Source organism: Gorilla gorilla, chromosome 14, assembly GCF_029281585.2.
Source record: "Gorilla gorilla gorilla isolate KB3781 chromosome 14, NHGRI_mGorGor1-v2.1_pri, whole genome shotgun sequence".
In the NCBI taxonomy this organism is placed as follows: Eukaryota; Metazoa; Chordata; class Mammalia; order Primates; family Hominidae; genus Gorilla; species Gorilla gorilla.
The window spans coordinates 102,838,265-102,865,984 of record NC_073238.2 but is presented as its reverse complement, the minus strand read 5'-3'; the positions used below and the strand labels follow the sequence as shown (position 1 = coordinate 102,865,984).

The following is a 27,720-nucleotide window of genomic DNA, read 5'->3' as shown; positions in this document are numbered from 1 at the left end:
TTGGTGAAGCAGGAGAGAGAGTGAGTGAAGGGGGAAGTGCCACACACTTTCAAACAACCGGATCTTGTGAGAACTCACTCAGTATCATGAGAACAGGAAAGGGAACATCTGTCCTCATGATTCAATCACTTCCTACCAGCCTCCTCCTACAATACGTGGCGATTAAAATTTGAGATGAGATTTGGGTGGGGAGACAGAGCTAAACCATATTAGTTCCATCAGTCATTTTATTTTCAGTCCCAAAATGTGTGCAGTCTTATGTTTTCTCTTAACTTTCTGCTAATTGTGTGTAGACAATTAAGGCAGGACACTTGGTTATGTGAGGACCCCTTTGTGTTGACCCTGGAATGCCAGAGTCACATTGTTCTGTGACTCCAACTTGGTGTTAGGTTCACTGTTGGCTGCTCCCTGGGTGCCCCAGGGTTTTCGGTGTTTGGTGAGGGAATCCTCATTGGCTGAAGCTTGGGTACTCCAAGTTTCCAGCATGGGTATTTTGGTCACCTCCACCCCACCAGATGCTCTGTGGATTAGGTATTGACATTCCCTCTAGGATTGTGGATTATAGCCTCTCCTCCAGGGGAATATTGATCTTGCCTTTTCTGCCCCAAAGTTAGAAATATTATTTTCCTAATAGCCAGTTGTTAGCCTCTTCCTGTGTGCTGTCTTACAACTGCCTTGCTCAAGACTCTCTTGGTTAAAGAAATTGGGAGTTTCCAGGCCCCTGGCCTGACAGACAGCCACCTACAGTGGCAGAAAGGTGGTCACCTGAATATGTTTTTTTCAGTGTCTCCACTACTGGGCAAGTTCCCTGGCAAGTCAGGGCCTCTGAGGTCTCCCCTTGGGCAATGCTATTTACTCTTCCCATCCTCCCTTCCACAGTCACCATTTGCTTAGCCCCTCTCTCTGCATAACCCGCTGCTGTCTGTGGAATTTAGGCTTAACATCCAACTGCCCATGTGAAGCTAATAATCTGCTTTTGTAACATCTTGCTATTTATAGAAAGTGGGAAAGTAAAAGGGAAAATAAGTAGGCATTTGCTAAACTTGGTCTAACTGAAACCCTCCATAGGGATCCTTACTAACATGGGGACAGCAGGGAGAACCCCAGAGGACTCACCAGTGAGGTATTTTTTAGGCTATTGGAGCAAATTCAAATTTGGCTAAAAGAAGAAGAAACTCATTCACTACTGCAATAATGTCTTGGTTGAATACATATTGGCAAACGAATGGATTTTGCCTAAACATAGTTTTACATGTTATAATGATATTTTACAATTAGACTTATTTTGTTTAAAAGAAGAGAAATGGGAAGAGGTTCCTCATGTGCAGGGTTTTATGGTCCTTTGCTGGCTTACAATACTTGCAGGCACCAAAAAGCCATTCCCAGTGGATCCATTCCTAGTTGTTCCCCCTAGAATAGCTACGCCCTCCCCAGGGTCTCCTTAGTTTCCCATTTCTGACGGTTTCCTGACAGTTCTTTAATACAGGATTCCACCTCACGGTCATCAGGCACACCTCTCCCTTATCCAACTATCCCTAGCCTATAACCCCGCTGCCTAAGAAAGTAAGCCCAACCAGTACCACCAGGACTGGAGCCCCATATCAGCTCTGTCAAACCTGTTTCCGTTGTGGGAGGTAGCTAATGGAAGTGAGAGAACACTTAGAGTCTATGAGCCATTTTCCATGTCTAATTTGGCTTTACAAAAGAAAAAATTTGGAGTTTTCAGAGAATCCAGAAAGCTTTTCTGAGGAGTTTGTTAAGTTGATCATGTCCTTTGGTTTAACTTGTCATGACTTACAAATATTATGTTTGATATGCTGTGAAAAAAAAAGCAAGAGAAAAACTGTGTGATTAAGCCAGTCAGTTATGACGAGGTTAGAGAAATAACTCAGGGCAAAGATGAAAATCCCACTTTCTTTCAGGGTCATTTGGTTGAGGCATTAAGGAAATACACTAACACAGACCCTGACTCTGCAGAAGGGCAAGCTCACCTGGGTATACATTATTCAATCTGCCCCTGACATTAGGAGGAAGCTCCCAAAAGCAACCACGAGACTTCATACCCCTATGAGACAACTTTTAAATGTAGTCGTTAAAGTTCACAACAGTAGGGACAAGGCAAAAGAGAAAAAAACAAAAAGACCAAAAGAAATAGCCAAAAAGTATAAATGATAACAGTTGTTTTATGCACCTTCCCCACTGAAGGTTACCCATCTTAAGAAAATGTCATGAAATTGGTGTCTGGGATGCCCAGACAAGAGCCACCAACTCACTGACCCCCAGATCAAAATTAGTGGGCCTACTGTGAGCAAGACGGCCATTGACAATGAGAATGTCCTAACTGTCTCTGGTGAGAGAGAGGAAAAATAGTGTCCCATCAGTACTAGAGTTAACCTTCTTCCACTAGCCCCAACAAGCTGCCTTGAACAAGTAAGCTTACTGAGAGTCTTAGACCTTTGACCCAGCAGACAGCTTCCTACAGTGGCAGGCAAACAGCTGCCCAAATATTTTTCTTCAATATCTCCATTGCTGGATGAGCTCTCTGTCGCTTGGCAACTCTGGGGTCTCCCCTTGAGCAATGCAGTTTGCCCCCTCCCTTGTTTATTTGATGCCCTGGGATCCCTTTCCCTGCCTCTTCATGTTTTCTATATTTATTGTGGCAAACAAAATTTGACCAGGTAAACAGGTCTCAATTATGTAAATAATTTGAATCCATTTGTCTTGTATAGGTCATTTTATTTAATGTGCTCGTTTAGGTGTATATACAGGTATTGTGATATACGGCATATCCAGCATGCTATCAAATTGGCTTATAAACAGAAGAGCGCTCATAAATAAGAATAGTCAAAGCTTATTAGTTTGAAGAGAATGTTATTTCTTCTGAAATTTAACCTTAAGATTTTTACGTAGGTAAATCAACTATTTTTCATAGGCTTTAAATGTTTCAAATGGCTTTAAATGGTGACTAGCTGTGCATAGTATACTGGTTCTTAGAGGTGGTCTAGATAAAACTGTTAAAAGTGAAAAAGTCAAATACATGTAAATGGAATAGATGCATAAATAATGAAATTACTGTGTGGTTCTTAAAATGGTTTTAAATATTAAAATGGTAGAATGGTTCTCATCTATAGAATGCCAGTGTCTGATGGACACTTCAGAGCTAATTCTTACTTGGGTTTATATAAAATATGCCAAAGAACTGTTTTCTTTAATGGGAATTTTTTTTTTGTCTAATTCAGAAGTTATTAAAAGGGAGGCTGAAAATGTGAGAGAGCCAGTAAGTAGAGAAAGGAGATATAAAGAATGTAATGGATAGAAAATGTATTGTTTTGCAAGGAAGTATATAAAGAAAGAATAATTTAATATGAGGAGGGATCTTCTGTAGTAAATTATTGTCCTAGAGTGAAATTGCTGGTTAAGAAAGAGGTAGTATAGGACAAGTCCAAAGTTCAAGAATGTTGTAGATCATCTGCGTAAGTTATGATACAGTTCATAAAGGGCAATTTATGAAAGAAATTTTGTGTATAATTAAAATTGCTATGATAAAAGAAAATTGTGGTTGACATTCTACAAATCGGTCTATATATCAGAAACAAATTTTCTTAAGGTATTAATTTGCTAAATTACTAGAAATGTTGACTTTCAATCACACAATCTATGTAAGAGCTTCTCAGATTCATGGAACTCTTTCCTTTAGCATTTCTGTCAGCTCCTGTGAGCTTTTCTCCTCTAATTATGACTGCTGCTATGGCCTGATGCTAAACTGTTTTGTCTTAGTCTATGAGACCACTGTTTTCTCCCAATATAGCTTAATTCTATGCTCATTGTTTTCCTTGATGTGTGCCATTATTTTGGCTTTTGGTTTTTGACTTGTATGTTGCTTAAAAGGGTTCTGGTGACTAATGGGTACCTGCCCAACTCCATTCCTTTTGATCTATGGTTTTTGTTTTATATTCCCCCTTTTAGTAAGAGTGTGCCAGACGTAGTGTTGATGGCCAAGCTTTTATTTTGTCCTGTGCCTGTGCTACAGTAGTGTGCTGCCTACCCTAGGTTCTTTGTATCCCTCAGTAATACCTGCAAACCCTGGCTGGGGGACTTGGAGTCAGGGGAATTGTAGCCAGTTGGATGTTCTGGGCTGGACAAGAGTAGAAGTGGGTGGACACTCATTGCCTCTTGAACCCATTTAGAGCAGTGAGGGAGCCAAAAACTAGGAGTCAGGAAATGAGGTTCTAAAACTGACTTCTCCATTGATTCTGGATTTAGCTGCTGTGGTATTGGCTTGTAGTAACTAGCTCTACAAACCTTTTCCCTCCCCTTTAGAACATAGGCAATGTTCTGAAAGCTTTCCCATATAAAAATAAAATACTGCATTCCCTGCAAAGGAAGAAAAAGCTCTTCTATTCAATCAGGAGACTTAGTCTTGCTAAAAACTTGGAAAGAAGGATCTCCTAAAGATCAATTACAACCGAAATGGAAGGGTCCTTTTCAGGTTTTGTTGAGTACCCCCACTGCTATTAAATTTCAGGGAATAACTAGTTGGGTATATTTGTCCAGGATTAAACCTGTTTCTTAGGAGTCACAGGCACAAAAGGAGGGCACCAAAACCTACAGCTGTGAGCCTTCGGAAGACCTTGGCTACCTATTTTTAAAACATCAACATTCAGCCAGAAGTGGTAACGTGATACTGTGGGTGGGAATAGGAACTTTAGTTTTTCTCTTCTTCCTGAGTGTAATACTTCTTTTCTGTAGCTTTAGCTAATCTCAAGGGAAACACCTCCTTTGTCCTTGTTGGGTGTAGAAGCCACACTAAGGCCCATCTTAAAACCATGTTGTCACTGTTCATCTTGTTCGTTCTCCCAATTACCATGATCCAGTATGGGTGGGGACATAACTCTATAGTAAATATTTCAACAATTATTGCATCAGGGAATCATCTTATTTGTCAGTTTTATCATCAACATTCCCAGGATACAGAATTTTATCTTCTGGTTTATCTGGAAAATATCATGACCATTCCCCCAGACATCCTAACTAACCATAGCAATCCCGAAATATCCAAAGTTCTACTTGTTAAATGGAACTCTTCCCCACTTAATGGACTCCACCTGAACACCCCACCAACACCACCACTATTTCCTGGATGTGGAAAGCTGGGTATCCCTATCTCCAGTGCACTAATCATTCTACCTTTTTAACCCACTATTGCATTAATGACACAAAAGTGGAAGCTTCCCTTCAGTGCTCTCATCCAACTTCAGTTGCCAAGTTCCCAAGGCTGCAGCAAGGTAAATGAGATTCCACTTGTCAGCAAGGAGACCATATGTGGTGCCTTCCTCCGGACCAGAAAACACAAGAAAAAAACAGTTGCCTAGTTTGGGAAGGTGGGAGTACTACACCTTCTAGAAAACGAAGATTGTCTGACCACCCCATTAGAATGGGAGAAAAACATCTCTATAGACCCAACTTGGCAGTAAAGAATAAACATCACAACCTATAGAGCTTTTGTGTCCCAACTCGGCTTATTTTTGTTTGTGGCAATAAATGGGAAGATGTCACAGCCTGTAACTGCTCCCAACTCCATAGAGAATCACCTGTTCTCTTAGTAGTAGCTTTCCCTTGTATATCAAAAACTTGGAGCAGAAGTGAATATATGTTGGCCACCCTTGCCCCTCCAGAGGTCACTGTCTATAATCCCATAAGACACAAAAATACCAGAAGTAAGCAAGCAATAGGATTAGTTCTGTCAGGAACCTGGGCAGTGATAGGACTAGCAGTACCCTGAAGCAGCTTTGCCTACCATGAGTTAACCCTAAGGAACTTGACTCAAACCCTGGAAGCCTGAGCCACTGGCACAGGTCAGGCATTAAAGGGAACTCAAGAGTCTTTAGATTCTGGCAAATGTAGTTCTCAATAACAGACTACACTGGTTTATTTACTAGCTGAACATGGCGGAGTCTGTGTAGTTATTAACAAAATCTGCTGCACATATATTAAAAGCTCCGGACAAGGTGAGATTAGCATTCAAAAGATCTGTGACCAAGCTACCTAGTTACATAGTCATAACCATGGCACTGATCCCAAATATAGCCAGTCAGCTATCAAAAGTGTCTTCCCAAGTCTCACCTGGTTTTTACCACTCCTAAGATCTTTTGACAGCTATCTTGTTGTTACTAAGTTTTGGTTCTTTCTTGTTTAACTTCTTAGTAAAATTTGTGTCTTCTAGATTAAACAGTTTCAGGTAAAAACAATGCTTGCAAGAAGCTTCCAAACCATCACATCTACTGACCTGAAGAATTAAAACCATCCTGCCTCTGGGCCCCTTAGATCAGGTATCCAGAGATTCTTACTCCTCCAGTGCTGGGCAGGATGTATGCCCATGGACCTCCACCTTTCTGCAGCCCCTTAAGATTAAGGAGAATCTAATCTCTGAGGGAGAATGAGGTAGGTGGCAGAACTAGACTCCAGAGATGGGGCTTGGACACCAGGCCAGACTGAGGATGAATTGGCAGAAATATGAGTGTCAGTCAGACACTGCCACCAGTGTGCTATGTCAATTTATCATTGCCAGGGCAACCCCTGGGAGTTACCACCCCTTTCCATGGCAATGAGCCAATGACCCAAAAGTTACTACCCTTTACCTAACCACCCTTTATATCCACTTTTAAGTACATGCAGATTACATATGACTGCAAAACTCTCCTGAGCTGCTATGCATCTCTGCCTACAGGGTAGCCCCGCTCTGCAGGAGCAGTCACAGACCTGTAACACCACTGGAGCTGTAACACTGCCTCTTCAATAAGGCTGTTTTTTTCTGCCTCTGGCTTGCCCTTGAATTCTTTCCTGGGCAAAGCCAAGAAATCTTGTGAGCTAAGCTCCACCTGGGGCTTTCATGCCCTGCATCAGTTTTAAGAACTGAATTATGGCGAACTTAACTAGAAACCGAGTTGAAAGTAAGTTTACAACTGATACGGCATTTAGTTTCTACTAAAAAGAGCCAGGGGTGGCGTTTGATAAGATCTCAAAACTAATCCAGGTCATCCCTGGTGTCCAAAACCCAGGAACAGGATAGTACTACCTTCAGCCACAATAACTGTTAGTTAGCAACTAACTTAATTTTTTAAAATACTGAAACGATAAAAGTTCCCTTGTCCCCCTCACAGGGTGTGCGATGTGGGCGTGGCTGGCTTCTTCAGTGCCCAGCTGCTCAAACCTCAAGGGGAGCATACAGACAGGCAGGCTGTGAGGCTGCGACCCCACGGCGGTGTCTAAGGGTGAATGTTTACAGCTCCTGAAGCCCCAGTGGGCATGTGTTAGAGGCTGCTCTTTTAGTTTAGCCATCCGTAGGTGGCTTGTGTTAAGCAGCTCACTTGGACCCTCTACCTTGTCATGAGGACAGAAGGCTTTCTGTATCCTGAGTTCTTGCCTTGGTGTACTGGAATAATCAAATCACACGTGGGCTTGAAGAATGAGTAGAAGGTTTTATTGAGTGAAAGTAGCTCTCATCCAGATGGGGGAGCCAGAGGGAGATGGTTTTCCCCTGAAGTCCGGCCGCTCAGCGGCCAAGCGTTCCTCCAACTGCCCCAACCAAACTCCGGGTCATTCTGCCGGTCAATGGCCTGCCAGCATCCAGGTACCTGTCAATGCATTCCTCTCAATGTCTAGCCACTTGTGTGTTCCCCTGCCGATGTGTTTCTCTCAATGTCTAGCTGTTTCTATCTCTGCCTTGTTAGGGTCTCGGGTTTTTATAGGCACAGAATGGCGGCATGGCAGGCCAAGGTGGTCTTGGGAAATGCAACATTTGGGTAGGAAAACAAAAATGCCTCTTCTCACCTAGATCTGTGGGGTAGAGCCCTAGCCAGGGACCACACCCTCCTCTCCCCAGCACTTCCCTTCCTCCCTTCTGTATCTTTTAAAGGGACAACGCTCTTCCCCTCCCAGCACTCCCATATCAATACCGGAGGTTATAAGTGAGATTTAAATGCATTCAGTGCATGCTCCAGTCTTCATTTTATTATTTTCTTAATAATAGCTAACATTTGAGTAATACAATGTGATAGACTTGGTCTTTTCTCATTTAATGTAATGAACTTTTCTGTGAAACAGTTATTAACAGTCTTATTTGGAGAAACTTAAGGCTCAGTGAGATAAACAAACTTGCCCTCACGTATTGGTCTTCCTTGGGATGCAATAACAAAGTACCATATAATGAGTGGCTAAAACAACAGAATTTTATTTTCTCAAAGTTCTGGAGGCTGGGAAGTCCAAGATTAAGATTTTAGCCAATTTGGTTTCTGGTGAGGGTTCTCTTACTGGCTTGTAGATTTGCCTTCTCACTATGTTCCCACAGAGCACCTTTCTTTGGCTCACCCACTGAGAGTGGGGGGATGATCTGATATCTCTTCTTATAAGGACACTATTCTTATCAGATCAGGGCTCCACATTTATGATCCCGTTTAACTTAATTACTTCTTTAATGGCCTCATCTCCAAATACAGCCACACTGCGAGTTCAGTCTTCAATATGTAAATTGTGCAGAGACACAAACATTCAGTCCAAAACACTTCTGTCACCTACCTAGAAAATACGTAGTAACTTTTTATAATACTTAAACATTAGAAGTCAGCCACCATATAGTTTTTATGTTAACTTCTCATTGGAGACTTGGGTTATGTAAAATGACTTTAACAGAGTAGAAGATATTAGAAGAAATAAAATGAATCTGAGATGTATGAACTCTCAACCAAGCTATTTAAAAATATTTAATATTTATTTTAGGATAGTTACCATCCTAAAATAAGGTTGGATACCAAAAACTGATATTAAAATACCTGCTATAGTACACAAGTAGAAGAAATAAGACAGGAAAAAAAAAAAAAAACAAAACAGGCAAGATTGAAACTCATAGAAACAGGCCAGTGATATTATTTATAGAGCTCATTTTTAATGTTAATACCTAAGCTACAAGTAGGTTATCATAGAAATCCTTAGACAAGGCTGAGACACTTATTAATTTGAGATCACTAAGACAACTGAAAGGGGTAAAAATGAGAAAAAATATAAAGTCTTAATGACATGGAAAAAGCTAATTTTCACAGGGGAATTTAAAGGTACAGAATAAATTTTCCCATATTAAACTGTTGCATATATTTGGAAATTAGGAAATTTTTCAGACTGAATAACACTACAAATAATTTAAGAACATAATAGTACAGAACAATACATACCTGCATGCCACACAATGTTTCCAGAGTCCTCCAGGCATGAGACAGTTCAGCAATTTCAAGTCTCCTCTGTTCTCACTATAATTACCAACAATTAAATCTTCGTATATGTCTCCTTTACCACCACCACCACAAGTGCAAACTAGATCATGTTCATACAGATACTTTAGTAAATAATGAGCCTTCGATGTGACAAATACACAGGCTGCCAAAACCTACTCAGGTAACCTGTTTTTGTTTGTTTTTTGTTTTGGTTTTGGTTTCAATGCTGACTTTACCAGATGAACACAGATTCCCCACATGTTGGCTGAAGGCTACTTACTTGTAAGCATCTAAGACCAAATAAGAGTTGAAATTGAAACAAACTCAACACTTCCAAGACAGTATTTTTTGTTTATTTTTTATTTATTTATTTATTTAGTAAACATAGAAATTGACCCTTCTGGTCTTACAGCTTAAAACTTACATTTGTTTTATCTGAGCTCCTTCCTTATGAAATGACCCTCAGGCCTCTCACAGTATCAAAGGAGTGAAACTCACCAGATCACCACATGCAGACATTGAGATGGCAGATACATCATTCATCACGATTGCTTCCTTACCCCTTTCTAGCTCCTATTTTCCCACACATAGTTACATTTCTTCCCTGCTATATAAACCCCTAATTTTAGTTGTTCAGGGAGATGGATTTGAGACTGTTATCCCATCTCCTGAACTGCAGCACCTGATTACAGCCTTCTTTCTTGGCAATACTCATTGTGTCAGTGACTGGCTTCCTAGGCAGCTAACAGCAGGACCTAGACCAAACCCCTGGTGTTTCCATAACAAATTGAATATGGGTACAAGAAAACATGGCCCGATAAGGTTATGTGTTATTTCTTAGCAGGATTCAAGAGAATAAAGAATTCATTTTACATTTTAGATAAATCTAGCAATCAGAATGTAAACTTCAGCTTGTCTTCAAATCACACTTGCGTATGATCAGGAAAACTCACCCTTTAAAATCTCTAACTATCTACATCCTAATGCTGGTGCATTTCTACCTGGTAAAGTATTTTTTGAATATCATGTCCAAGGAATCAGAGTCTTATATTTAGCTGTGATAACACTGGAGACTTCACCATTGGAGAATTGTTTCTTCAACAAATACAAATGTTCAACACTATGTTTAAGATTAGTTTTGGGTATAAGTTAATGGTTTTAGGATTGCAGAGACTGAAATTATAGTTTTCTCCATTTAGATATGAACAATCAATAAAAGGGGGCAGACATATAAGTAAGAAATAAAGCATACAGACAAATTGGATCCCATCAGATACAAAGCTTTAGCAAAGTGGCCCAACAAGAAGCTTAGACATTGTTACAGCAAGATCTGTAGCTGATACACATGCTCTTAAGCACTATAGAATTCTAGGATAGTTAACATTCACTTTTTAAGCAGACTCTTTTTTTTTTACTTGAAAACAATAGCTATTTTTTTCAAAAGCAAAGACGTTCCTACACATCTGAACTCAATCAAAAAAATTTGTACGAGTTAAACTTCTATAATGAAACAGTATCAAACACTAACATTTGCAATACTATTAAAATCATCTCTGTCTCTAAGGATGCACAGTAAATAATCAACTATTATAATAATTCCCTAAAAATCAAGTCATAAAGCAGATACATCAAGTAAATTACATTTATTCAAAAGTTACAAGGGGATAATCATTATCAGCCATCATCCATACAGTGAGCATCAATTATGGCCCTGCTGTGAAAACTACTTAAGGGTAAAAACATATTTTTCTATAATCACTTCTAATAGTGAGAATATATTCAAATCATTCAAAGTAGATCAATATACACATTACAAAATTGGTCCCCAATGTAAGGTAAACAAACCCAGAATTACTAAAACACAATATATCTAAATGAATATTTGATCATTTTCTTTTCATTCTAGGTCTTTAGACTAGGCTGAAAAAATAAAATTCAAATGGTCCATGTCGTTCCGCAAAAACTTTCCAAAAGTTTAAGAAGTAAGAAGCAGTGGGCTAGGGATTTAAGAAACAATAATCTAATGCATTTCTTTCAAATGTTTCCATAGTTTTTAAAAATTCAATTTAATTAGTTGCCTTATAGATTATTTCAACTTGGTACAAAAGATTATCCAATACATGTTAGTTATAGATTATTGCAATCTACTAAAAACATTTTTAAAGAACTATTCACCCACTATAGCACGTTTGACAAAGTCTGGAGACAATTTTGGTTATTATAACTGGGAAACTGGTGGAGAATGGGCGGAAAGGTGAGAGTACTCCCAGCATCTAGTGAGTAGGGGCCAGGGATGCTATTAAACATCCTACAATCACAGAACAGCCCCTACAACAAAGGTGATATTAATAGTCTCAGGGTTAAGAAATCGGTTGAGTGAAATATAGTTCAGACATAAAAACTCATGCAAACGCAGCAGGTACAGTGCTAGGTGCTACAGATACAAAGAGTAGGACAAGAGCATGGATTATAGAAACCCAGAAGCCTGAGTTTCATTCTTGGTTTCATCATTCAATAATAATGTAATGTTGGACAAATTGTTTAATTTTCTAGTACCAAACAGAGCTAATTCCACTTCTCTTATTTACTCTGAGAATCATGAGATAATATATGTAAAGTGTCTAGGACAGTGCCAAGGAATAAAGAGATATATAACTAAATGTGAAAGAGGAAACTGTCACAGTATAGAGCAGCCTAAGGACATATGACAACTCAGTGTAATGTAGTATCCTGGGTGATATCCTGTAACACATGAAGAACATTAGGTAAAAACTAAGAAAATTTGAATAAAGTATGAGATCTGGTTAACAATCACATATGAATATTGATTGTTGCACTCGTGATAAATATACTGTACTAATGTAAAATAATAATAATAAGGGAAACTGTATATGGAGTATGTGGGAACTCTGTGTACTAACTTCATGATTTTTTGTACATCTAAATCTATCCTATTTAATATATATATATATTAAAAGGAAGGTAATCATTTTCTCCCTAAAATCAGTGATCTTGTCCCCTCTGTCAAATTTTCTCTTTACTTACTCCTGCCATCGGGATGATGATGTTTAGCTCCAACAGCATTCAAATAAAGACTAGATGAGAAGACAAGATGTGATACATACCAGAGAGTTTAACTCTATTAAAAATCAAGATATATAAGTCCTAAGTCATTTAGAATATAAAATAATTTAATTTTTTTCAAAAGAGATTTCAAAAAATTACTCAGAAAATTGTCAAGATAAAGGAAATGGACAACGCTTATTAGATAGTAACCAAAACCTCATAAAAATAGATAAATGAAAAAAGCATTTGGGTGTTAAGGCAGTCCTGTGACTGAGTGGAAAATACTTTCTATGCTATGATCCCAAGACAACAGCATGTTTACTGGATGGATATTGGCTTTTCTAGTGTAAAATTTATTTTTCTTTCTATATGAAGATTTACAGAGATTTCATGCTAAAAACTGAGATTGCCCCTGAAAACAAGGCTGCAGGCAGATAAAACATGTAAAGCGAATCTCTACTAACAAGAACCATTTTGAAATATGTTAAGATAAATATTTAAATACTAACAAGCACAGATTTTAAATATGTAAAGAGAAATAAAAGTAGCTGCTGGCCCTGCTTTAAATCATATAGATAAATAAAACAGCATATGGAAAGTACCTTGAGCTCTCCAGAAAAGTGCTATCAGGTAAGTTCAAGAATTAGGTTATAAAATAAAGAGGTAGCAGCATAACATACCACTTCCTTCTTGCATTTGTGTACATTAAAAAACAAACAAACAAACAAAGCAGTGTATTTGAGTTACTGGCTGAAGGTTGGCATAGAGACCTTATTTTTTATTTCTTACGTAAATCAGGTGGCCAGTCTTTACAGCCTTTTTAAGGGGTATACAAGGGCTACAAATTGGTAGGGAAACAAAAGTGCAAAGCTGCTTGCCAGATCAGAGCACACAGAAATGCAATGGTAAATTTTATGAGTTGAATTATTTCTACCAAAAATACGTTGATATTCTAACTCCAGATACCTGTGAATTATGACTTTATTTGGAAATAGGGTGTTTGCAGATGGAATCAAGTTAAGATTAGGTAATTATGGATACTAATCTAATATGACTGGTAACACAGACCTTTGAACAAACATTAGGTTTCTCTGAGTCTCCTGCTTGAGTAGACTCAACCTTGGGTTTCCCTCTCTGTCCTTGTAGAATAAAGTTTATGCAAGAATGCTGATAAATCAGTTTACAAAAGCAAAGACGTTCCTGATCTGGGTACCTGATCACCCTTGCTATCTTATCACTCTAGCCTGTCTTCAGTAATATCAAGTCTATTTAGCCAGAAACCTTTTATCTTTGACATTCCCTTTTAATGATTTTCCATCTACTGACCCTCACTCTGCCCCTTGGTTATAAATCCCCACTTCTTCCTGGAGTCAAAGTTGAGTTCAGTCTTTCTTCCCCAACTATAAGACCTCATCGTAGTGGTCCCTATAGCTATTGCTATGCCCCCCGCCCTTCCATAAGGTTAGCGTTACTGTCTTCAAGAAGTGTTATGAATAATTTTCTCTTTAACACCTGGATCACTATAAGACAACAGCACATGCACAGAAGACAGTCATGTGACAATGAAGGCAGGGATTGGAGTGATCCATCTACAAGTGAAGGAGCACCAAGGATTAGCAAGGACAACAACAAGCAGAAGCTAAGAAGAGGCAAGGAAGGATTCTCCCAGAGCCTTTAGAGAAAGAGAGACCTGCTGACACCTTAATTTTGGACTTCTAGTTGCCAACACTGGGAGGTAATATATTTCTGTTGTTTTAAGCAACCTAGTTTATAGTAATTTGTATGGAAACCCTGGGTAACACACATAGTAAGGAACCAAGACTCATAGGCTCCCATCACTGTGCTCACCAGAACTGTGACAAGGCAACTAAATAGTGGAAGAGCAATTAACAAAATGCCAGCAGATAGGGAATCCAACTGCAGCAAGCCAAACAAGCAAGAAAGCCCGATGGACCCATCCCTGCCCACTGCACATGAGGTAGAGAGGGGGGTGGTATTTTCCTTGGGATAAGATCCACTAACCAATATAGCTCTTTCCTCTCAGTGTCATCTACTTTCCAAATACACCTTTACAGCACTAGGAACTTGTTTAAAAGTGCCCAAAGCCAACAAGTATTCCTGCTGTTTTAGAAGACAGGTACCATGTTTTTTGTCACCTAAAATCTGACAATTTATTTTACTCAGGAAGTGAACCTAAGATTTATCAAGACTGTCTCCAAATAACACTGGAAAATGTTTTAAATGATAAATGTCGAAGAATTTCCCCTCATTCCGCAGTGTAAACCAAGCCAAAATCCTGTCTTTTGAAATCACGTGCTTATCTAAATTTTTCGAATGGGAGCAGAGTAAGGCCAATATTCAGATCTTTCTTAGAAAAGCGGTTCTCTATCAACATTTATCATTATCATTTTGAAGATTAAAGGAACATTAATTAGTAACTCAGACGTAAGACTGGAGCCTATGAGATGCACCCATTTGACCTAAACCAGCTCACCTTCAGGAAGAGGTCAGTTTCACTGGTTGGGATTTTACAAAGAAAGCCTTTTGTCAGGTGAGGAATCAATTTCTAGATCACTCCAAATGTGGTTCCAGAAAGGTGAAAAGTTGTAACTTATCTAAAAGAGAAAATTAGTCAACAGGATATCATAGTCATCTAAATAACCCCTATTTACTGACTTATAGATAGGCTAGAATTAGAATGTTAGAACTGATCATCCAATTCCATTCACTTGTTTGGACATGGGCAGAAACCGAGATCCTCAGCAAAAATAACATTAAGCTGGTGGCAGAAACTACCAACTTCTCTACCAATGTCATGTAACAATAACAACAACAACAACAAAAAGTCAAAAACTTGTTTTACTTAAATACTGCTTATCCACAGAAAACGTGACAAATATCTTTTATGCCACGCTTCTGCCGTTAGAATTTATACAACAGAAACCTCTCATGTCTCTCAGGAAGTTTGGAGGAGACGTGGGGACTCCTGAACCCCACCGCACTGGAGAATAAAGGGGACAAGCGAGGCGCCCCACTGGAATCCCGTTCGGACTGGGAAACCAAGGTTGGTGGCTAAGACATGGCAAAGAGGTTCACAATTTCCACCTGTCACCAAACCCCCATGTCACCTCACTTGTCACCAGTAATGACTTGTAGTACCTAAGTGCACAAACTCCCCATGTCACCTCATTTGTCACTAATGATGACTTGCAGCGCCTTAGTGCACTGGAGGCACACTGGGGGGGGTCGCCTAGCCCCGAGAGCGCTGGGAGCCCTAGGGGCCCAAGAATTAGAGTCTGCCTAACTCAGGGGAAACTGACCTGAGAGGGCGAACCAACTGCGGGGTTGCCAGCTGCAGTCTGTGGGAAGGAGGGGAGCTCAATTCGCCCACATCCCGGAGGGTCCCCAAGAAGGCCATGAGGAGTGGTGGAACCGGCTGGCTGCTGAGGGACTGGCTGCCCTAAGCCAGGAACCTCCACCACCACCGTCCACCAGTCCCGGGCAAGGACCATGGTCCACGTTACCCAACTGCTCCAGCCCTGGAGGGGGTCGCCTTCACCTACCTGGGGAGCCTCTGTGCCGAGCCTTGGCAACCAAGAAGTTCCTCCAGGATGCTTTCTCCCCATATTACCACCCTAGGGAGTCAGCACCGCTGTCCACGGAGGAGCTCTCCCCAGTCCCTGCCCCGCTCGCCCGGGATATGACCCATGCCCGGGCCTCATGCCTCCTTGGTCCGTGTGAGCACGTGGCCAGTAGGGTTAGGGGCAGGTGCCAGCACATGCACTCCTGAGACCCTTAACAATGCCAGCGAGTAGCCGGATGGAAAGTAATTCACTGTCTCTTGTCTGGCAATGCTGCGCTGGTCCACGCCCTGCCCAATCGCAGGGGGAAAAGGGCCAGCGCAGACGACTTGGATTCAAAGCAAAAATTCACCCTAGATTAACTTCCTGACTTAAAATAGTGGTTAAACTATTTAACCCACTCTGTGCCTAACTTTCCTCACTTGTCACGTGGAGGTAATATTAGTACCCACTTGATGGAGTTTTTTGTGAAGAGTACACAAACTAATCTGTATTTAGTAATTGGATCTGAAACATAAATGCTTAAATGATGTTATAGTAATAAATGCACTAAGTTTTTCACATATAAAGAACAAACAAATCTGTATCAGGCCCAGAAGAGCAGTATCTAGAGGTCACAGACAGGAGGGCCTGAAAGGCTGGGTAGGAGCCAGTTGCTATAGAAAGGGAAGAACTGGGCCAGGCGAGGTGGCTCACGCCTGTAATCCCAGCACTTTGGGAAGCACGAGGTCAGGAGTTCAAGGCCAGTCTGGCCAACAAGGTGAAACCTGGTCTCTACTAAAAATACAAAAATTAGCTGGGCATGGTGATGCACATCTGTAATCCCAGCTACTCGGGAGGTTGAGGCAGGAGAATCCCTTGAACCCAGGAGGGGGAGGTTGCAGTGAGTAGAGATTATGCCACTGCACTCCAGCCTGGGTGACAGAGCAAGATTTCGTAAAAAAAAAAAAAAAGAAAAAGAAAGAAAGAAAGAAAGAAAGAAAGAAAGAAAGAAAGAAAGAAAGAAAGAGGATCCAGCTGATAATAGAAAGCATCTTAGTTGCAACAGAAGTTGAAGCCAAGGAATCCAGGGAGAAGTCCATTGTGGGGACAGGCAATCCGGAAGCTGTAGTTACCTCTGAAATGATAAGGGGTCTAAGAGATGAAATAATGCAGTTGCCAGGCACTTGCTACTTTTTCAGGTTTTAGAATTTTGCATTTATTTTAAACCTTTGGTAAATCTATTAATGTCTTTTCTTCCTGAGAAGGATGTTTGTTTGATTTTGTTATAAATTAGTGGAACGTTTAAGAGGGAGCTCCTTATTTTGTTTATTGGAAAAATCTACATGTGGTTGTTTCAGAGACTACATAGTAAGAAGCTGTGATCTTAAGGGTAGTGGCTAAATCTTGGCGGGGGAGGTGGAGGGAAGGGGACAACAATAATTTATCCTAAGACTTTGAAAAATTTGTCAACCACTGGGCTTATGTACCCATTCCTTTGTGGGTGGGGGAGGGATAAAATCCAGCCTCACTTCTTTTCAAGAAATCTCCTTTGTAATTGATCAGTTGACTATTGCTTACAGAATTAAGATACAACTGAGGGCCAGTTTCAGTCATCAGATAGATGGGTGTTAAAACAAAGTAATATGGCCTGAGAAGGACTCCCTAGTTATATATTTGAGTACTTGTGGATGAACTGCCACCTAACTTAATAGGTAGACAAGTTTGGAAACCTAACTTAGGAGTTTGTGCCTATAACAATAGCTGAGTCTTGGCCCATCCCAGCAGCCATACTTCAAATGCTGAGTGTTCAAACTGTGTTCAAATAAGGCAAACGCCAACCTATAACCAATCCAACTGCTCTGTATGTCACTTCTGATTTCTGTACATTATTTCCCCCTTTTTTTTGCCTATAAATTTTTTTCCACCATGTGGCTGGGCTGGAGCCTCTGAATCTGCTGTGATTCCAGGGGCTACCAGATTCATGAATGGTTCATTATTGTTGAATTTTAAGAGTTCTATGTATATTTGGCATAGAAATTATTTGTTGGATATGTGCATTTAAATATTTTTTCCTAATGTGCAGCTTGTCCCTTTATTCTGTCTTTTGCAGAGATATTTTCAACTTCACTTAAGTCCAACTTATGTATTTCATGGAGAGTGCATTTGGAGATGCATCTAAATGCAAGGTCACTTGGATTTTCTCCTGTTCCCTTCTTGGAGATCACAGTTTTGCATTACATATTTCTGTCTAAGATCCACTTTAAAAGATTGTTTTTTGACAAGTGTAATATATGTCTACATTCATTGTAATGAGTGTGGCTGTACATTTGTTGCAGCACCATTTGTTGAAAATATTATCTTTTCTGCAATGATTTGCCTTTTCCCTTTGGTTGGAGATCAGTAGATACTTGTATGTGTGTTGCATGAAGTCAGGGACCCCAAACAGAGGGACCGGCTGAAGCCATGGCAGAAGAACATGGATTGTGAAGATTTCATGGATACTCATTAGTTCCCCAAATTAATACTTTCATAATTTCCTATGCCTGTCTTTACTGCAATCTCTAAACATAAATTGTGAAGATTTCATGGACACTTATCACTTCCCCAATCAATACCCTTGTGATTTCCTAGGCCTGTCTTTACTTTAATCTCTTAATCCTGTCATCTCGTAAGCCCTGTGATAATTGCGTTAACTGCACAAATTGTAGAGCATGTGTGTTTAAACAATATGAAATCTGGGCACCTCAAAAAAAGAACAGGATAACAGCAATGTTTAGGAAACAAGAGAGATAACCTTAAACTCTGACCACTGGTGAGCTGGGCAGAACAGAGCCATATTTCTCTTCTTTCAAAAGCAAATGGGAGAAATATCACTGAACTCTTTTTCTCAGCAAGGAACATCCCTGGGAAAGAAAATATGCGCCTGGGGGTGGGTCTCTGAACTGGCCCCCCCGGGCGTGGCCGTCTTCTGTGGTTGAAACTGTAGGGGTGAAATAGATCCCAGTCTCCCATATCACTCCCAGGCTTATTAGGAAGAGGAAATTCCCGCCTAATAAATTTTGGTTAGACTGGTTGCTCTCAAAACCCTGTCTCCTGATAAGATGTTATCAATGACAATGGTGCCTGAAACTTCCTTAGCAATTTTAGTTTCACCCCGGTCCTGTGGTCCTGTGATCTTGCCCTGCCTCCATTTGCCTTGTGATATTCTATTACCTTGTGAAGTACGTGACCTCTGTGACCCACACCTATTTGTACACTCCCTCCCCTTTTGAAAGTCCCTAGTAAAAACTTGCTGGTTTTGCGGCTTGTGGGGCATCACGGAACCTACCGACATGTGATGTCTCCCCCGGATGCCCAGCTTTAAAATTTCTCTCTTTTGTACTCTGTCGCTTTATTTCTCAAACCGGCTGATGCTTAGGGAAAATAGAAAAGAACCTACGTGACTAACAGGGCAGGTTGTGCCTATTTCTAGACTTCCTATTTTGTTCTATTGGTCTATTTTCCTGTTCTTTTGCAAGTACCACACTGTCTTCATTACTGCTGCTTTATAGTAAGTCTTGAATTCAGGTAGTTGAGTAACTTTGTTCTTCCTTAATGTTTTGTTAGCTATTCTGGGTCTTTTGCCTTTCCATATAAACTTTATAATCACTTTGTTGATTTTCACAAAATTACTTTCAGGGATTTTGATTTGGATTGCATTGAATCTATAGATAATTTGGAAAGAACTGGCATCCTAACAACATTAAGTCTTCCTATTCAAAAACATGAAATACTTATCCATTTATTTGGACATGCTTTCATTTCATTCATCAGTTTTATTTTCCTCATATAGATTTTGTGCATATCTTGCTAGATTAAAATCTAAGTAATTCATTTTTTGGTGCTAACATAAATGGTGTTTATTTATTATATTTATTTTATTTATTTATTTATTTATTTATTTATTTATTTATTTATTTATTTTTTGAGAGGGAGTCTTGCTGTGTTTCCGATGCTGGAGTGCAGTAGCCTTATCTCGGCTCACTGCAACTTCCACCTGCCAGGTTCAAGCAACTCTCCCCACCTCAGCCTCCCAAGTAGCTGGAATTACAGGTGCCCACCACCATACTTGGCTAATTTTTGTATTTTTTGTAGAGACAGGGTTTTGCCATGTTGGCCAGGCTGGTCTCGAACCCCTGACCTCAGGCTATCCACCCACCTTGACCTCCCAAAGTGCTGGGATTACAGTCATGAGCCACCGCACCCAGCCAACCTTTTCTACATTTTCAAATTACAATCACTATTGGTGGTATATAAGAAAACTATTGACATTTATATATTAACATTGTATTCAGCAACCTTGCCATAATTGCTTATTAGTTCCAGAAATTCTTTTTGTTGATTTCTTTGGGGTTTTCAACAATTATATCATCTGCAATCAAAGAGAATTTTATTTTTTTCTTCCCTATTTGTATACCTTTTGTTTCTTTTTCTTATCTTCTTGCACTAGTAGGACTTCCAGTAGAATTTTGAATAGGAATGGGAATGGAGGCACACTTGCCTTGTCCCTGATCTTAGGGGAAAAGCTCCTAGTTTATTGTACATTGAATAAGATGTTATTTGTAGGATTTCTGTAGTAGTTGTTTATCAAGTTGAGGAAGTTCCCCTTTATTCCTAATTTTCTAGGTTTTTTAAAATCATAAAGAGATATCAGATTTTGCCAAATGCTTTTTCTGCATCTGTTGAAATGATTATATGACATTTTTCTTTTTTGGTCTGTTGATGTGACAGATGTCATTTATTGATTTTCAAATGTTGAACAATTTTTGCATATCTTGAATAATTCTTACTTGGTCATAGTATATAATTTTTATCCATTGTTGAATTGGATTTGCTAATATTTTGTTGAGCATTTTTGCAGATATGTTCATAAGAGATGTTTAATCTGTAGTTTTCCCTTCTTGTAATGTTTATGTCTGGTTTTGATAATAGATAATGCTGGCCTAGTAGAGGGGTTAGGAAGCATTCTCTCTTTTATTTTCTGGACGAGATTGTAGAAAATTGATATCATTTCTTCCTTAAATGTTTGGTAGAATTCTACAGTGAACCCATCTGGGCCTGTGCTTTCTGCACTGAAAAGTTATTAATCATTAACTCAATGTCTTTAATATACATACAAGTATATTCAGATTATTTATTTCTCCTGTGAATTGTGGTAGTTATGTCATTCAAGGAATTGGTCTATTTTATCTAAATTTACAAATCGGCTGGCATAGAGTAGCTTGTAATATTCCTTTTTATCCTTATAACCATCTTGGATTCAGTAGTGATTGTCTCTGTTTCATTTTTGATATTATTAATATGTGTATCTTCTCTCTTTTTTCCCTTGGTTAGCCTGGATAGAGTTTTGTCAGTTTTGCTTATCTGCTTACAGAAGCAGCTTTTGATTTCATTGATTTTTTCCTATTGATTTTCTGTTTTCAATTTCATTGGTTTCTGCTATAAGTTTTAATGTTTATTTTCTTCTGCTTACCTGGGATTTTGTGTTCTATTTTTTTCTAGTTTCCTGAGGTAAAAGCTTAGACTATTGATTTTAGGTCTTTTTTCTTTTCAAACATATACATTCAGTGCTATAAATTTTCCTCTAAACCTTACTTCCATTGAATCCCACAAATATCGGTAAGTTGTATTTCCATTTTCATGTAGGTCAAAATGTTTGCAAATTTCTCATAAACTTTCCTTCTTGGCTTGTGTGTTATTTAGAATTGTGTTGTTCATTCCAATTTTTTTTTATTTTCAACTATATTTCTGTAATTAATTTCTACTTTAATTTCATTGTGGCCTAAGAATGAAATTGTGTGATTTCTATCGTTTTACATTTGTGAAGGTATGTTTTATAGTACAGAATGTGGCATAGCTTTGTGAATGTTCTATGTGAGCATGAGAAGAATGTGTATTCTGCTGTATTTTGTAAATGCTAATTAGATACAGTTGATTGATGATACTGTTCAGTTTAATCGTATTCTTTACGGATTTTTAACATTTAATTAAGGTAACATATTTTAGACTTTTTCTGATATGAACATAGACTTCCAACATATGTATGTCTGTATGTGTGTGTGTTTATGTGTGTGTGTGTGTGTGTGTGTGTGTGTGCATGTGTGTATATGCTTAATGATTTTGTGCCTAAGGATCTTTCAATTCGATCTGACAGAAGGGTCTTGAAGTCTCCAAATATATTGGTGGATTTCTTATTTCTCCTTGCAGTTCTATTAGTTTTTGCCTCATGTATTTTAACACTTTATTGTTAGGAAAGATATAATTTAGGCTGGGCATGGTGGCTCATGCCTGTAATCCCAGCACTTTGGAAGGCCGAGGCGGGCAGATCACCTGAGGTCTGGAGTTGTAGACCAGGCTGACCAACATGGAGAAACCCCATCCCTACTAAAAATACAAAATTAGCTGGGCGAGGTGGTGTGCACCTGTAATCCTAGCTACTCAGGAGGCTGAGGCAGGAAAATTGCTTGAACCCAGGAGGCAGAGGTTGTGGTGAGCCAAGATCTCACCATTGCACTCCAGCCTAGGCAACAAGAGTGAAAGTCTGTCTCAAAAAAAAAAAAAAAAAAAAAAAGAAAGAAAGAAAGAAAGAAGGAAAGATATAATTTAAAGACTGTGGGTTTTTTGTTTTGTTTCATTTAGTTCTCAGAGAAATAACCCCTTTATCATCTCATAATGCCCTTTCTCCACATCGAAGGCTAGAGGGGCCCAGAATTGGATATTTCTCTTACACAAGCTAGATTAGGCTCTGGCAAAAACTAAGTTGGTTAGGCTCTGGGAAAATAGTTTTTGTTGGAAGTCCATTTTTTGTTAAGGGAAATAGACTGCTCTGGCCGTATTTCAAAGGGGTCAGTCATCTCCTCCCCCTTTTGAAGGTTCAAAGGTAATTATTTCCAAATTTCATCTCTAGAAAATGGTGGAGCTACTGGGAGGAAAACTTGTAAAAATGTAAGAATCCATTCTAAGACTAGGCTCCCAGAGGTTTTAAGCCTCCAGCTAGTTTCACAGAAAGCCTCCAGCAGTTGGTCAATCACAGTGTATATGCCCTTTCCAGTACGGGCTCCAGAGATGAGTTTCTGCTCCCCTGCTTCTACTCCTGGTAATCTGTGAACCTTGATATCTGTCTTTCTTACAATTTTTGGTGTGGTAGTTTACTGTATGTTCCCAAATGTCTAATGGATCTAAGCAGTATTGTTGATTTTCAGTTTGTTCCACTTTCTTTCTTGTTATGAGAACGGAAATGACTTCCAATCTTTTTACCTGTAGTACGCCAACCAGAAATCATCCTGTCATATTTTTATTCTCTAATATTTCAGAATGTATATCTTAATTACTTGACAAAATGGAAAAGTGTTTAAGGCAATGAGCATATTTTATATGCTCTCATATTAGATGCTGATATCGTTTGGATGGTTGTTCTCACCCAAATCTCAGGTTCAAATGTAATCCCCAATGTTGGAAATGGGGGCCTAGTATTGATTAGATCATGTGGCATAGTTCTTATGAATGGTTTTGTACCATCCACTTGGTAGCATTCTTGCAATAGTGAGTGAGCTCTAACGAGATCTGCTCATTTAAAAGTGTGCTGCACCCACCCTGCTCCCCCCATCTCTCTTTCACTCCTGCTTTCAAAATGTGATGTTCCTACTCTCTCCCTTTGCCATCTGCCATGATTGTAAGCTTCCTGAGGCCTACTTAGAAACCGAGCAGATGTCTGCACATGCTTTTTACAAAGCCTACAGAACTGTGAGCCAATTAAACCTCTTTTCTTTATAAATTACCCAGCCTCAGGTATTTCTGATAACCGATGCCGCGATTATTCTCATCAAAATCCAGAGCTTAAAAAAATTCAGTTTATTCCTTTGTTAAATTTAAGGTTTGGAAACCTCTAAATTAAAAAAAAACTCACATATTAAGTAAATATTACAGGCAAACAGTTTATGACATGAAAGGAAATTTCTTTCATCCATTTTTTCTTAACCTGTTGAATAGCTGCATAACTTAAAACTGATTTTTTTTTCTTTTGTGCTATAAAACTACCAGCAGCATACACACAGGTTGTAATTTTTATGGAAGTTTTTTTTTCCACTTATACAGTGCTTGAAATCAATTTTATTGATTATTTCTCCAAACAAGTGTGTCAAATCAGTACTATAGATAGCATATGGGAGAACTTCACATGGTCTAAGACAAAACTTGTCTAAGCCAGTTGAGAGATAGAAAACACTACAGAAAGCTTACAAAATTGCTTGTCTGTTCTGGGGTAATATGAAATTTGTGCAGTCCAAAAATGAGCTCATTATATTCCCCTTTAAACTAAATCTATTCCAAAAAAAAAAAAAAAAAAAACACTCAGGCCAAAAATCTTTGATCCATCTTTGTCTCCAATTTTGCTTTCACAGTTTGTATCCAATTCATTATGAAATCTGTTGTCTCTACTTTGAAAACATATCCTGAATCTGACCATGCCTCACTACTTATTGTATATATTGATTTATGGATTATATCTGTTGCTTATTTTCTGTCTTCTCACCCAGCCCATCCCTGCCCCTGCCAATGCAATCTCCATATGTGTAGGACTAATTGACATATCCTAAGAACCTAGAATGGTTGTCTGGTGTACTCTAGGTGCTCAATAAATATTTACTGAATTAATGAATGGAATTCTCTTCTCCTTATTACTAAATTCTCTTTATTTTCATGGCAAAATTGTTCCACTGGTTTCATTTTGAGTTTTTCTTTCCCTCTCACTTTTTTCTTCATTCTTGAAATAGAAAAGGCCTAATTTGTCTAATATTTGTATAAAGCCAAGGGAAAGAAATGATCCTTAAATCTTCACATTATAGAGTGCTGTGTTATTGAATATCTTTGCTTGTTTGGCTCTTTAGCAGGAGAAATGACTGGTGTAGATTTACATGATGAGGTCTGTAATCCAGCATCTGAAGAGTTTCTTTTTGTGTTTGGAAAAATCTGTGCACCAGGGTCAACTTTCTAGACTTTTATTTGACCCAGATTCTACTCCATATGCACTGTATGAATATATTCAATGTCTTTTCCATTGCTACTGTCTCCTGTGTAGGAAAATACCAGGTCACCTGCCCTTTCAGCTCTTACAGTCTTCAGAAGCCTTTTGAGTGTGGGGAAGGAACTTCAAGTTTAACTTCTCCTTTAAAACCTGGTTACCTATTCTTTCAGCCACCATTTATCCAATAAATTCTGGCTTGATAGTTTAATTCAGCCAATTTTTTACTGAGTTATTTATCATACTAACATCTTACTTTCTCAAAAAGCAGTATTGAATGTCAGCCATGGTGACTTTCTTCTGAGCCCTCCAAAGTGTTCCAAACTATTTGTCACTGAGTTCCAAAGTCACTTCCACATTTTCAGGTATCTTTAAAGCAATGCCCCACTAGCCAGTACCAATATACTGTAGTAGTCCATTCTCACACACTAATAAAGACATATCTGAGGCTGGGTAATTTATAAAGAAAAGAGGTTTAATTGACTCACAGTTCATCATGTTTTGAAAGGCCCCAGGAAACTTACAATCACGGCAGAAGGAGAAGCAAACATGTCCTCCTTCATACGATGTCAGCAAGGAGATGTGCTGAGCAAAAGGGGAAAAGCCCCTTATAAAACCACCACATTTCGTGAGAAGTCACTCACTGTCATGAGAACAGCATGAGGGTAACCATGCCCATAGTTAAATTACCTCCCACCAGGTCCCTCCCACAACAAGTAAGTATTATGGGAACTATAATTCAAGATGAGATTTGGGTGGGCACACAGCCAAAACGTATTAGTATGTGCATCTATAATTATTTCAAAATTAAAAGTTTAATTTAAAAAATTAAGTGCAGAGTGATTGAAGGAAAGAACGTAAGTTTAGGATCCCGAAGCTTCTGTCTCATTGCTTCAGGGACAAACTGCCTCTTCCAGATGCAGTTCTAGTTCTAGTTGCTGTGGATACAGAGGTGAACAAGCCTTACTCGGTTCCTGCTCTCATAAACTTGACATTCTAATTGAGAATTTGAATCGAGAAGAAAATGGTGGCAACATAATTTCAGTTAGTTTTTAAGTTATATGAAAAAATTAAGGGAATGGGGCAAAGAGATAAGAATATCAGGGGAGAGGGAGGAGAATTAATTTAGGCTTCTCCGATGTGATGATGCTTCAGTGGAAACCTGACTGAAGTGAAGGAGGCAGCTATAGGAAGAGTAGCCCAGAGGAACTATCAAGTACAAAGATCCTAAGGCAGGAATGAGTTTGAAAGCTTGATATATTTGAGATGAAAGAAATCTAATGGGTTGTAGCTCTGTGAGGTAGGAGAGCCTGTGAGGTGGCCAGCAACCGGATAAAGCAGAAATTTTGAGGCCATGATAAAGAGTTGGAATTTAATGTTAAATGTAAAGAAAAGCCATTCCAGAGACTTAAGTGGGAAATGGCATGATCCAGTTTATTTATTTATATATGTATTTATTATTTTTTTGAATCATCCTGGCCACAATTTGGAGAATGGGTAGAGAGGTCCAAGAATAGAATTAGAGAGAACAGTTAGGAGGCTCTGAAGCAAATAAGAACTCCTAGAAGAGTCAGATGTCAGATTAGGTAGACATAAATATCTTAAAAAGTTCTTCCTGATTCAATAAGCATGGAGCCTGAACTGAAAATAGAAGCTGTGCAAAAAAAGATCTGTTCATAAATCCAGGAAGCCAAAGGTTTAATCTGACAGGCTGTGATACTATAATTTTAGAAGAACCATGCCAGGCATAGATGATCTCTAATAGCCTGTAGCTTAACTGACCATGAGCTCCCTTCTTTGGTGCATTTTATAAGGTACTTAAGCTTAAAGAAATAATTGGAGGTTAGTTAAAAATGATTGCCAATTAAATGGCTACTTTGTTCAGGTGTATTCTAAAAGTTATTTACTGCTCTTTGAATTAGATGTCTAATTAGTTTCTTACTTGAGTGTTAAACATGGCTAATGGCAATTGAGGCCTATCTAGTAAGAAGTTGAGGTTTCCAATATTATTTCCTTCGATGAAAGCTAAGTTACCCTTTCTATGTTAGGACAGGTTCTTTATATGTATTTTACTTCCTGCCCACCCCTTGTAATTCCCTTGGAGCATTTTTACCTACCTAACTTTAATGTGGTTAAAATCATACCACAAGCTTTCGAAATACATTTCTTTCTAGTCTCAAGTTGTAAGATTAATATTTGCACAAAAACAATAAGCAAAGGATTGGTGCTTAAGAATGCAAGTTTGAAAAGCTTGCTTCTTGTGTTAGAATATTGACTCTACCAACGGGCTGGTGACCTGAAGAAAGTCTTTTATTTTTCAAAATACCTCAGTTTTCTCATTTGTAAATGGAGGTAAAAATAATAGCTCATCCTAATGTTGTTTTGAGAATTGAAGCCTGCCTGGAAATCTCAGTCTTCTTTATGCCCAGGAAGGACAGGAAGCAGGTGTAGGGAAGCTCTGGAGGTCCGTTCCACTGCAAGTGATGCAAAGGCAGCTTTAAAGAGATGTCATGGATTTAACACCCACACTAAAGGAAATAGGGTGGATATTCTCCACGATTCTTTCTTAAATGAGAACGGTTGTCACGTTTGGTATACCTAATGCAGTGTACATCATACTAGATGATGGCTTGTCAGATTTTGAGGAGATGCAGATATGCTGGAGTAGGTAAGGAAAAAAATGAATATTAGAGTCACCAATGCTCTGCTGATTATATGTCCAACCTGCATGACTGCTATTAATCCTACCTCCACGTAAGGGCTACCTGGA

At 38.9% G+C, this 27,720-nt stretch overlaps 1 long non-coding RNA gene across 1 annotated transcript in view; it reads right to left on the bottom strand.

Annotated features, from left to right (window-relative positions):
- The window catches only part of LOC109029394 (uncharacterized), a 91,882-nt gene extending 82,425 nt beyond the window's left edge, over nt 1-9,457 (bottom strand). Inside the window, exon 1 of the long non-coding RNA XR_002008452.3 lies at nt 9,225-9,457. This is a non-coding gene — a long non-coding RNA (uncharacterized lncRNA). The remainder of the gene's footprint in view (nt 1-9,224) is intronic.
- Nucleotides 9,458-27,720: the final 18,263 nt, after the last annotated feature.